Below are 14,432 nucleotides of genomic sequence, written 5' to 3'. Positions count from 1 at the left end.
TTGAAATACTATGAATAACGACTAATATCCCTCAACTCACATCATATTGCTCCAGTCCACTCAGCTGGCAAAAATGAGTTGTAACTGTAATACTAATGGCCAGCTTGGTTACATTCTGTGTCACGCTAAATCTCTTTGAGAATTACGTTAAGGGTACGCGTATATGTGGGGTGCTCAGCCACTTGCACGTTAATTTAACGAGCAGGCTGTTTCGTTAATCAGATCAACTGGAACCCACGTCGTCGTGAGCGACAGAGTGCCAGTTTCTTTTCTTATTTGATCTATTAAAAATATCAAATCACATTCTGGTATTTCAAATAATATGGGAAACACAGACTACATGCAATAATTACTATAACTTGTCCTTTCGAATACCTGCCCTTTCGAATACCTGCCCTTTCGAATCATATGTACAATTTTAATGACTTGTAACTGGTTGATCATAGGGCTTTTTCATGTTTTTCTATCAAAAAGGTTTTTCAATCAAGCATGGTATTATCACTTTATGCATGTGCATCTTGATGAATATATATATATATATATATATATATATATATATAGTGTAGTATATTGCCACTTAAGTGTGGCTGACCCCTAGGGGTGGATGTTACTGTTGCTTTTAGCCCCAGGAGGACATCTCCTCCAGCTGGCTTATCGACACACGACTGTGTCCTGTTTGCCAAGGGAGTTATCCCTCTCACCTCGACCAGCAGCACGAACGTATATATATATATATAGATATATATATATAGCTAAAATGAATATATATATATATATATATATATATATATAAAGGGCATTATTACAGAAAATAATAACGCCACACATAATAACCACATTTAGTACCTAATGCGAGGAAAAACAACCAAGAGAAGACGACCAACTTTCTTTTAAATAAACTTAACTGTGCATCGGCCGATTTCGCGATTACTAGAATGAATCTAGATTTCGTTCATCAGCACAGTATTGTCCCAAAAATATATATAAATAAACAGAATTCTCACCTCACCAAAAACGAACACACTACGTATCCGACAGAGTAAAGGGAATGAAGTTTATCTGTATATATCTTCATCAAAGCAGCGGGAATACTTCCGGGTTGCTTCTGGGTACCCATGTGGAGACAGGAATAAAAATTCAACATTGAATATATTCCGTGTATATATTTGATAAATAAATTCAAAAAGGGATAAAACTCTTTTACAAGAATTTTATCAAGAAGCCAGTGTGTAAAAAATTCATAAGGGAAATTTCTATTCCCAAGAATATAATTATTCGTTTACATTTATATAAAGGGCATTATTACAGTAAATAATAACGCCACACAGTGGACTTCTTTTTGAATTTATATATATATGTGTGTGTGTGTGTGTGTGTGTGTGTGTGTGTGTGTGTCAGTGTGTGCGCGTGCGCGTGTGCGTGTGTGTGTGTGTGTGTGTGTGTGTTCGCGTGTGTTTGTGCATGTGTATGTGTTTTTGTGCTTTACTGATTAAAAACCGGCGTTAGTTTGTTTACGCCTCCGTAACTTAGCGGTCGGTTCAGTAAAAAAAAGATAACGATAGAATACGTATCAGGTTCATTAAAAGAAAAGTAAGTTCTGTGTCGATTCGTTCGAATACGAACACTTGCAGCGGCAACCCAATGACTGAGGCAACTAAAAGATAAAAAGGATAAAAGTTACTTTCAACTATGACAGGCTTTTGCTAACGCAGTAAATAATCAAAACGTATTCACGTTTAACGATAACACAAATCAGATATCGACATTTTGGTTCGGAGAAATAAAATATGATATCAAAGTCTTCTGGCGGTGTTTATCATTGTTGGACGGTAACCTAACGTAATGTCAATCCCAGCATATCAATTCAAGCTGTCACATTTGTTTTAAGTTAAATAAACAGATATTGCAACACATTATAGCCTAATTAATCACATCAGTATTACATCACAGGATATGGTGACAAATTGCATGCGCAATTCCATACCAAGCTTCCATAAGGCTGATAAGTGCTGTCGAGCTTAAACGAGTTGTACTTATGTAATATTCATTATTCAAAGAACGATATTACGCTTATACATAGATAGATCGTTACGATATTGATATCGTCTGAATCTTATCAAATATTTGTACATATCGAGATGTATTGCATCAATCTGCCTGTCACTTTGTACACATATATATGTATGTATGTATGTATGTATGTATGTATAAAGAAAATGACACTAACTCCAATAGACTTGCATATATATATATATATATATATATATATATATATATATATATATGTGTGTGTGTGTGTGTATGTGTGTGTGTGTATGTGTGTGTGTGTATGTATGTATGTATATATATATATATGTATGTATGTATGTATGTATAAAGAAAATGACACTAACTCCAATAGACTTGCATATATATATATATATATATATATATATATATATATATATATGTGTGTGTGTGTGTGTGTGTGTGTATGTGTGTGTGTGTATGTATGTATGTATATATATATATATGTATGTATGTATGTATATATATATGCATACATATATATGTATGCATAAATACATATATATATATATATATATATATATATATATATATATATATATATATAAGTGAATTATATATATATTTATAGTATGTATACTGTATACATGCATATGTATTATATATATAGATAACATACATACATACATATATATATATATATATATATATATATATATATATATATATATATATACAGCTATATATATATATATATACAGACAATTCCACCTATATAAGTATATGTCTATATATACATATACATACATACATACATACATACATATATATATATATATATATACGTATATATATATATATATATATATATATATATATATATATATACGTATATATATATATATATATATAGATATATATATATATATATATATATATATGTATATATATATATATATATATATATATATACATACACACTATAGAATAACGCATCTTTCTACTTAGGTTATATATATATATGTGTGTGTGTGTGTGTGTGTGTGTGTGTGTGTGTGTGTGTGTGTGTGTGTGTGTGTGTGTGTGTATGAATGAATGTATGTATGCATACATATATAGATGTAGATTTATGACAGTAAAATGGAAAATGGGGGGAAAATGTGTATGCCCATGCATCTATGCTATATAATTCTATAGGTTTATGTTAATGCTTGCGTATAAGTATGCATTTTCTCTGTTCTCTTGAAGGTCTTCATGATAAGCTCTTTCCAATATTGATCTAACGTAAGAGATTTCATCTGTATGAAAAATATTACATATTTTTCCCGTCAATGGTTAGATCTAGTCTCAAGGTATTGACTGATAAACGAAACTAATACACCACACATTGAGATGCTATCAGCATCATTCGTATATATTCGTACATAGATCTATCCATACGTACTTGAAACATACATATATATATATATATATATATATATGCATACACATATGTTTACACAAACACACACACATGCACACACATATATATGTATTAATTTATATACGTATATACACATAGATATGTATACATCTATATTTATGTATGTGCATATATATGTATATCTGTACATGCATATACATACATATATGTCTGTGTCTATATATATATATATATATATATATATACACATATATATATATACGTATATGTACATATATATATATATATATATATATATATATATATATATATATATATATATATATATATATATACATACATATATATATATATATATATATATATATATATACATATATATATATATATACATATATATATATGTACATACATATATATATATATATATATATATATATATATATATATATATATATATATATATATATGTACATACATATATATATATATATATATATATGCACATATATAAAATTCATATATACACATACGCGCACGCGCGCGTAAGCATACACACACAGGTATATGATGAAGACACACGTCTTCCAAAGTGGTCTTCGCTATTGCAGTACTGATGTTATTAGTGAAACATGAAGATTAATTTTGATATACTGCTTTCACTGCTGTAGCGACGATCCATCTTTAGTGTTTCGTGGTATGGAAAGGCAAATCCACTCTTAGATCATATCTGTAATTCTTTGGCCTCACATAGAACTGGCAATTCTAACGTCACGTTCATTGATTGATCGCCTGATCTTTATCGACATCCAAGTAATCGATGCAATCATCTTAATCGGCATCATCCTCATATGATTATCATCAATATAATCAACATCATCATCATCATCATCGTCGTCGTCGTCGTCGTTGTCATCCTTCATCTTCATCCTCAATATCACTAACGTCATCAGTTATTATAGCTGTTTATAAGACCCAGTCTTACTATTACAATTTTCACTTCAACTTCTGTTCCTTTTCCCCTGCTGCTCGCGAGCAGGAGGTTTGTATATGACTGTCTTTTTTTAAGATGATTCGCAGGATGTCCATAGGTTACAGATCAACAATCAGGACGTTAGTCTTTTTTTTTTATCATCCTTCCCTTGTGCTGTTAATATGTCCACGAGCAAAATATTTAGCGTCGACCTGTACTGATCCTCTAAATAGAAGTATATCCCACGTTATGCTGCAATGCACTACCATAAAGAGCTGCAGGAGCGTAAGCTTAGCAAGAGTTCCGTCGGTTGCTATGACGATTTTCGGGTCTTCCTTTTAGATACTGATGGGTATCGCTCTTTACTAGATACATGTTTAATATACTGTTTATCTTTCAGTCTCTTCTCACAAATATCGGAGAGTGAAGCGTTCTTCACGAACCTGCGTTCGCGAGATGGTTGTAATCTGTAAACAGTTTTGAGTAGGAACCGCAAAAAGAAGTATGAACACACAATGCGCATGTGCGCACTGAATTCGTAAAACGGAGAAGGAGAATAAATACGGAATGCGAATATCAAACATGTTATATGATGGTCTGCATGTCATGTCTGATATTACTTTCACGCAGGTTTGCTGCAATTTTCTTATTTATCTTGCTCTAGAATTTATAATCTTCACGTACGATCTACTTATCATGCTTTTCATACCATCTTCTACGGGAGAAATTTAACCGTTATCATAGGCGCATAGGTTTCATTTCCAGCTACGAAAATTTATTGCTTGGAGGTGGAGTTTATTTTCAGAACTGAAAGATGTGGAATAGATACCTCAAATAAATCTGTCGCTCAAACAATCCCGCCAGTACGGCCTTGATTTGGTATGTATTTGCGAACCCGAGATTATGAAAGTAGATCTTAGTGGGATTTGAACTTAGGACGCTGAAACAAATATAGCAAGATATTCTAATCGACCCTCTAATGACTTTGCTATCTTAAATTCATATATCTCAAATTCCTTTCTATTATATGCACAAAATATCTAGTCAATTATGTCAAACCCAATGTTCTGTTACTTATTTGATCGATCCCAAGACCTTGGGGGAATTTGAACTCAGAACATAAAAATGAACGATATACCACCAAGCATTTTGCACGATTGCTAACGAATCTGCTAGTTCGCCTTACAGAGTTCTTATATTAAGGTAGATATTTGTTTTCGATAGTGAAGAAAAGAAAGAACAACTAAACCAAAGAACAATATAATATTCATCTTAATTTCTTCAGTATTGTCAATGTACTCAAACGTTATACATAATTATGGAGTACAAATAATGACAACATTAGTACTGAAAACCTCTGTAAAATGTATGCTAATCCCCACCCGGAAAACTCTATTAAAACACTCATCAAAGAAATGGGATATATGATAAAACGTATGTAGTGGAAGACTTGCTTCTAGAATAAAGGAAATAGCAAGGCCACAAAATAGAAATAAATAACTTAGAGATTAACATCCAGGAAATGCCCATAACTTCGATGTCTTTAAAGATAACGTCCTTAATTTAATCAAGGCTATTGTACTCTGAAGAAGAATCAATACTTTTCTAGATATAATAAGCTGGGATGTGTAGTATATAACATATTGTAAATACGTCTAAAATATTTGCTGACAAAACAAAGAACTTAGAGAAGGAACATAAATATACTTACAATAACTTTTTACACGATGATAATAAAAGCATTTCATTCGCAGAACATCTTATTAATGTATAATATATGTATTATGTGTATATATATATATATATATATATATATATATATATATATATATATATATATATATATATATATATATATATATATATATATATATACATATATGTATGTATGTATGTATGCATGTATGTATGTATATTTATATATATATATATGTATATACATTTATATGTATATGTATATATATGCATATACATGTATATATGTGTGTGTGTCTTTCTGTGTGTGTATATATATATATATATATATATATATATATATATATATATATATATGTATATATATATATATATGTATAAATATAAATGAATTAATGGAGAACCGCATAAAAGCACTGAAGACTACATGCAAGAGTTACTCTAATCTGTCCTTTTGAATATCCTCAAAGCTATTACTATTTCAATAATATGCACAATCTTAACACCCGCAATTCGATGCAGACGACAATGCATCTGTATACCGTATATATACAATTAAAATGCAACAAAAAATTCCCACTGTATAGGAGAAAGCTTGACATGGTGACATCTACAACAAAGATAAATATAGGTTTATTTATTTCGACATGATTTATCATCGTACCCGTAATCACACGTCTCGATTCAGCCCCACGTTAACTACTGTGGTCAGTTTTCCTCTTTTTGTCGAAAATTTGGAGACCCGTGTCTTTTTTGTATCTATTTATTTGCAAATCTGTTAGAGGAGTATAACTACGTCGATTTCACCGTTTCAGAGGGAAAAGTTAAGAGGGCCATAGGCAAAATCTTTTTCCCCAGATCAAATAATAGAAACGAATAGAAGTCTAAACGGCATCCAATTCACATAAAAAATGACAAAGATACCAAAGTGTAATATCCATAAACAATAACATGCATTCCAAAGTGTGATATCCATATTATCATATACGTCAGATCATCCCTGTCTTTAATGCGGAAACATGCTGATTAAAGATGCAGCCGGACGATTTTCATATTAACAGAAGTATCAGTCATAGCGTCGAAATAAGTGTATACCTATTAAACCAACCAGATTTTCCAAATATGATAAACTAGGATTTCTAGATGTAATAAACACGTAAGCACAAAAACACGTAAGCGCACACACATACACACTCATACAATCCCATACAGAATAGCGAAAATAGTCGCACATCTGTGGCTTTGAGTGGGTGATTTTCTCAGTAACAGATGTAAGACGATAGCATCCATCTTGAAGGTAACAGTTAAAACAAACCTTACAATTTAATTGATATCATACGGAAAATTGGGAGAGTTATTAGAGTGCTGGATAGAACGCCTAGAGGTGATCGTTTAGACACATAATGCACAGCGCTTTGAGTTCAAACTTTGACGTCAACTTTGTCTTTAATCCTTTCATGCTCAAAAGAACCAGTCCAGGATGTTAAATTAGCGGAACTGTTTTAGGGTCTGACAAGATGCCTTGCGGTATCTGTTATGTCTGCGAATGCATTAATGCCTTACTGTATTGACCTAGATTGGATGTCTTTCGTTTTGATAATTACCAGCCTTTCGTCCGTCTGAGAATGATAAATATTGTCCCGCGTCAACTGTCGAGTACAGGAATAAGACCAATTATCAAATGATTACTCGAGATAGCATCAAATGTTTCTACCATAATTTAGTTTGCCAAGTTCAAATTTCAACTTGGCCTATATGTGTGTGTGGACACTTAATCTATCGACTAGTTTAACCATACAGCCTTGAGCTTCATTAGAGTTGTCCTTTCTTTTATAAATATACGATCCAGGTTTTCGATTTGAGGACAACTTTGTCTCAGCCCTTACCAGTTCTGTAAGTTATGAAGAGTTACGAGCATGGCCGTTACAACAGTTGTGACAGAAAATGGGAAAATCCTTAAGAGTTGTATAAAGAAATTCTAATATATATATATATATATGTTTGAATGCATGTATGCATGTATATATAATATATATATACACGTGTACCGAGGTGTAATTTAAAAGGCCTGCCTCTTACATAAATATATAAGTGCGAGTATTTCTATGTGCTATGTTGGAGACGTTTGGTGTTCGTCTGGTATGTTGAATTTTGTTCACTTTCATATGTCTTGATTATGGCTGCATTGACGATTGGAAAGTGAGTTACGTACACTAACTATGAAATCATATGATTTGCGGCTGAATCTGTTTTCAAGAGACGATTTCCAGGTTGCATTCCCTCGCTGTCGATACACTGTATATTTATTATGGTAGTTTTGACTGTAAGAGTCCCTCAGAGTGTGAGGCATTTATGTGTAGTAATGCCCTTAATATAATATAATATATATATTTGCATTATATTGGAAAATATCAGTATATTTATTATGTAGGAAACATTAGGTGGAGAACTGGCAGAGTCGTTAGCACGCCGGGCAAAACGCGTAGTAACATTTCGTCCGTCTTTACGTTCTGAGTTCAAATTCAATCGAGGTCGACTCTACCCTTCACCCTTTCGAGGTTGATAAAATAGGTACCAGCTAAGCACTAGTTCGCTGTAATCGACTTAGCCCCTCCCTCGAAATTGCTGGCCTTGTGCCAAAATTCGAACTCATTATACAGAAAATAGATGTGTGTTATATTGAAAAGAAATTATTAGGCGTTCTTTACTTGTTCTAAACGGTATTAGCAAGTGAATAGTTGAAAGGTGTTTAAATCTCGGACAGAAACACATACAAAATATAGCACAGACGCACAAAAAACACTCGTAAAACCATACACTCGAACACACATACGCTCACAAATACATACATATACACATTAACACAGAAACGCACACATACACTCCCAATACGCACTCAGTCACTTATACAACAGCATAGAGACGTTCTAAAATGCACAGACAACACACACACACACACACACACACACACACACACACACACACACACACACATGCATACATGTATGCACATACACATCTACACACATTCAGGCACGCACGCACATACTCAAACACAGTTCTAAACACACATACAAACACGCACGCAAGTACTCAAATGCGTATGCACCCATACAGATACAGAAAATACGTTTAAAGATGCCCACACGTTCATGAAAACACACATAGACGCACACTTAAACAGAAGCTCACAATTGCACACCTAAATACACACACACACACAAATATATATATACATGAACACATACACGCACAAACGCGTAAACACGCACACATCACATGAACACATATACAACATAAACGCATACACATAGGTATGAATGCATTTGCACATAAACACGTAAACACACAAACGCGTTTCGTATCGTCACGTACAAACATACACAAAAACCACACACAAACGCAACCATGCAAACAGGCGCACAGATACAAACCGGTACATACAAACAAAAGATGTTTATGACAAACCATTTTCGACGTTTCTCTGAACATTATTATTAAAGCTACTTTCAGATCTAAATTAGATTATTAAAGCTAACCGTAGATGACTGAAGAACTTGAACACTGTGTGTGAAGACAAAATCATTATGAAGCTGTTGTGACTATAAATGTACTTTGCTTTCTATAAGTAATTTACTTCTGAGTCGGCCTTTCATCTCAACACTAAACAGAAAAGATATAAAACCTACCTAGTTTATAGAGATATATAGATACATACACATACTTTCATATATATATATATATATACACATATATATATATATACATACACACACATATACATACATGCATACATACATACATATATATATATATATATATATATATATATATATATATATATATATATATATATATGTATATATATATATATATATATATATATATGTATATATATATATATATATATATGTATATATATATATATATATATATATATATATATATATATATATATATATATATATATATACATTTATACAGACACATACATATACGTATACACACACACGCATATATATATATGTATGTATGTATCTATGTATGTATATACGTGCACGTTCACTTTGTTTCTTGATGTATATCGAAAACATATGGATATATATTTTACTTACAATTTCTTTCGTATCGTGAACGATCGTGGCTATCAAGTACACCATATTGGATTCGTGACACATAGTGAATATTTCTCTTGTTGTTGTTGTTGTTGTTGTTTTCGTTGCTGTATGCTGCTGTTGTTGTTGTTATTGTTGTTTAACTCTAAATCAGACCATCGATATGAAATCATTTTTGTCTCACGAAGTCATTTCCTCAAGATCTTTTCGGTTCCTGTCACAGAATAGGAAAATTTAAGATTAAGGGAAAATTATCAAATTTGGTATATTGATGTTATTTTTTGCACGCTGAATCCAACTTTGAGATTCATCTATTCCCCCGCAAAATTTAGGAAAATGTTACAGAGACTCAAAATTAAAAAATGCTTTTGTCCAGTCAGAAAATAGAAATCGGATATCCGCGTATTTTCTACATGAAGACTGTCTTTCACAAAATGACAATCAGAAATAACAGCAGTCACAAAATATGGATTGTCAAAACTTGTGGAGGTAGTTGCGGTTGTGAAAGGGTATAGTTGTATTGAGCACACCATCCTTGTTGCAGCTTAGACAGGACAGAGTACAACTTTGCTTGTTACTATTGAAACAGATACTAGTATGGGATTTACGTTCTTGTGTATCATGTTGACTTCCAATTGGCTAAAGTTACGCAAAATTTACAAGCTTTAAAAACTATCAACTTTTTATTTATTAATTTATGGCAAAAATAAATTTCGTTTTGATTATCAGCATACAAAACTACATTGGTTTAGAAAATTTGAAAACAATTGAATCAAAATTGAAAAAGTGCGAGATATTTGACATTCTTTTTTGTTTTTTTCTTCAAATATGATGACTCAAGAATGCAATGTATCGTTCACCTTATTTGAGACGGTAGGGTGTCAGATGAGGGAGACGAGACAATTTTTAGTAGTAATTTAGGTAGCCATTTAAAGCTTTCCCCGCCTTGTATTTCCAGTTAATGTTAATTCAACTTAGCTCTAATTGAACAGACATAATCAAGAGAATTTCCGTTGACATAGTGTATCTGGACTCACGTTAGTCAATGTACCCTTCTTTTCTTCGTTTTTTTTTTTGACAGTATTGTATGATTGCTATGAAATGGATTTGAAATCGAATCTAGTAGAGAAGCACCAGCTCCAGAATTTAGGACATTTGACAACAATGAATTAATATGTTTGTTACCATAATTCTTAGATTTGCTCTGGATGAGTACACTATTACAACGCACCTTTTTCAGATTTCGTTAAATAGTAGATGGTTCCGCGGTTAAGGTACACGAAACTTGGATGGATTGGCCTTCTAAGAGGTTTCACATAAGCCCGCCAGTGTATAGGCATGGAGTGTTATCACGTGAACCAGACCTCCTCTCTAAGAGTTGAGTAGGTAACATGCTTTAAGGGTAAGCTAGGGAGATGAGACGAGAAGAGTAACCTAAAGGAAGCGGCAGAAGGCAGAGTGAAACCAGCGCTGCATCTTTCTAAAAACTAAAAACATGAATCTCCAGAGTTTACAGGACGATAAGGGAATCTATGATCATCGACGGCTGTAGACACGGCTTATGAACAGAGAAAGAGAGAGACAAACAATGGGAATGATATGAGTCAAGGAACAGCGTAGAAGCTCTTATCCGCTGGAAGAAAGCAGAGTAAAATGGACGAGGGATCTCTCAAAATCAATGCAGCAATTAAGTTTCATTTCCGGCTATAGGAGTTTTGGGATATTTCTTCAGTGAAAATCAAATAACGGCAATCTTTTATCTTTGATCTTTTATTTGCTTCAGTCTCCAAACTATGGCCAAACTGGTGCACAATTTTGATGAATTCTTAGTTGAATGAATCGACCCTCCAGTACATATTATTTCATAAACATGCTATCCATTTTATCAGTCTCATTTACTGAGCCTCTAAGTTACGGAGACATAAACACACAAATACCAGTTCTCAAGCGATAGTCAGGGGCAAGCACACACACATACACACACACACACACACACATGTATGACGAGTTTCTTTCCGTCTACCAAATCCACTAGCAAGGCTTCACTCAGCCTGGATCGATAGCTGAAGACTCATGCCTAAAGTGTGACGCAGTGGGACTGAACCCGGAACCATGTAGTCGGGAAGCAAACTTCTTAGCATACAGCCATACAGGCATCTGATTATAGGTTTCAGAAACAGTGACAGTAAAAATGTATTGAAAAATCTGCACTAGAGATTTTTCTACAAAATCACTCATTTCTCTTTCGTCTCGCCAGTTCGCAGGTGTACATCAACAATGAATGTGCTTATATATACATAAGTACATGTTACTGTATTACATACAATCCATAAATCTATCTATCAACCTCATTCTCTCTTTCTCATTCTTTCTCTTCCTCTCTCTCTTTATTTCAAACTCTCTCTCTCTCTCTCTCTCTCTCTCTCTCTCTCTATTAAAAAAGAAAAGTTTGTTCCATTATTACTTTATCTGTACTTTAGAGTATGAAGTATTTTATCGATAAAAATTACATAGGTCTATATACACTCACACACACAAACGCATACATACATACACACATACACACGCACACACACACACACATATATACATATGTATAGTTGGAATTTACAAAAAAAAAACAACAAAAGATGAAGATATGTGTATAATCAACAAACAGGTGTATTAGTTTAACGATCGGGAAGGTGACAAAGACTTTTACGTTTCGAGCCTACGCTCTTCAACAGAAAGGAACACGGGAAAATAAAAAAGAGAGAGAATAAAATAGTCTTAGTGGCTAGCGGCATATAGAAGTATGTGAGACCGCATGGATAAGTGGTTAGGATGTTCGGCTTACGATTGAAGGGTTGTGAGTTCAATTCCCAGCGGAATAAAGTGTCTTGAGGAAGACACTTTATTTCACGTTTCTCCAGTCCACTCAGCTGGCAAAAATGAGTAGTGCCTTTATGTCAAAGGGTCGGCCTTGTCACATTCTGTGTCACGCGGAATCTCCTTGAGAACTACTTTAAGGGTACACATACTTGTGGAGTACTCAGCGACTTGCACGTTAATTTCACTGGAGGCTGTCCCATTCATCAGATCAACTGATCAACTGGAGCCCTCATCGTCATAATTGACGGAGGGCTTTTATATATATATATATATATACAGTAACCCCTCGAGTGTCGAGGGTGTTATGATCCAAACCGCGTCCCCGCGATAGGTTAAATCCGCGAAGTAGAAACAGTACTGTACTGTATATTTTTTATAATTATTTTTATAATTTGTTTACATTTATTTCATTATAAATGCAAAACAACACCACACACTTGCCTCCTGGGTTTCGTTTTCTATACAGTATGCGCAATTCTTTGTTTACTCATCTACGGTACACTAAGTATTTTCTTTTAGCATATTTTAATTAATTTGTTATACACTGCAGTGTCGTACTGTATATTTATTTATTAATTTAGTAATTTTTAAGTGTGAAAATGCTTATTTTACCACAAAAATAATTAAATTCTAAAGTATAAAAATACTTATCTGCTGTAGAAACCTTCGATATCAATTTACATATATTAGCCAGAAAACTCCACGATGTATTGAGGGCGTGATAGGTGAACCGCGATATAGTGAGGGATTATATATATATATTTCGTATGTGTATTTCGTGTGCAAGATTCTTGATGTGGATACGTGTGTTGAAAGAAATACAATTAAACCTTGGGAGAGGCATTATGCCGGTAATAAACACACGCACTGGTTCAGTCCTTTATTAATTTATATAGTTTTTTGTTAAATTATTTCATTGCACTCTTGCAATCTCTTCAGTAACTTGTCTCTCCACTTCCAGATCATATATTCAAAATAAATGGAAGTGGAGAAACAAGTTACTGAAGAGATTGCAAGAGTGCAATGAAATAATTTAACAAAAAACTATATAAATTAATAAAGGACTGAACCAGTGCGTGTGTTTATTACCGGCATAATGCCTATCCCAAGGTTTAATTATATATATATATATATATATATATATATTCACGGTAAGATAATAGTCTAAGAAGACCTGAAACTCCTCAGATGTATATACTTAAAAGTGTATATCAAAAAGACATTCCTTCTACTTAATTACCAATGTAGTAGTAGTAGTAGTAGTAGTAGTAGTAGTAGTAGTAGTAGTAGTAGTAGTAGTAGTGGTTTATTTTCAGTTCATTATTGTTTGAGGAAATATATATATAAC

The 14,432-nt window shown here is 32.9% G+C and overlaps 1 long non-coding RNA gene across 1 annotated transcript in view; it reads right to left on the bottom strand.

Annotated features, from left to right (window-relative positions):
• The window catches only part of LOC149133774 (uncharacterized), a 52,605-nt gene that overhangs the window by 3,176 nt on the left and 34,997 nt on the right, over positions 1-14,432 (bottom strand). The window contains exon 2 of the long non-coding RNA XR_016243303.1: positions 10,214-10,427. This is a non-coding gene — a long non-coding RNA (uncharacterized LOC149133774). The remainder of the gene's footprint in view (positions 1-10,213; positions 10,428-14,432) is intronic.

The sequence above is a fragment of the Octopus bimaculoides genome, chromosome 10 (genome assembly GCF_046866305.1).
Source record: "Octopus bimaculoides isolate indiv1 chromosome 10, ASM4686630v1, whole genome shotgun sequence".
Taxonomy (NCBI): Eukaryota; Metazoa; Mollusca; class Cephalopoda; order Octopoda; family Octopodidae; genus Octopus; species Octopus bimaculoides.
This window is presented reverse-complemented; position numbering and strand designations above follow the sequence as displayed.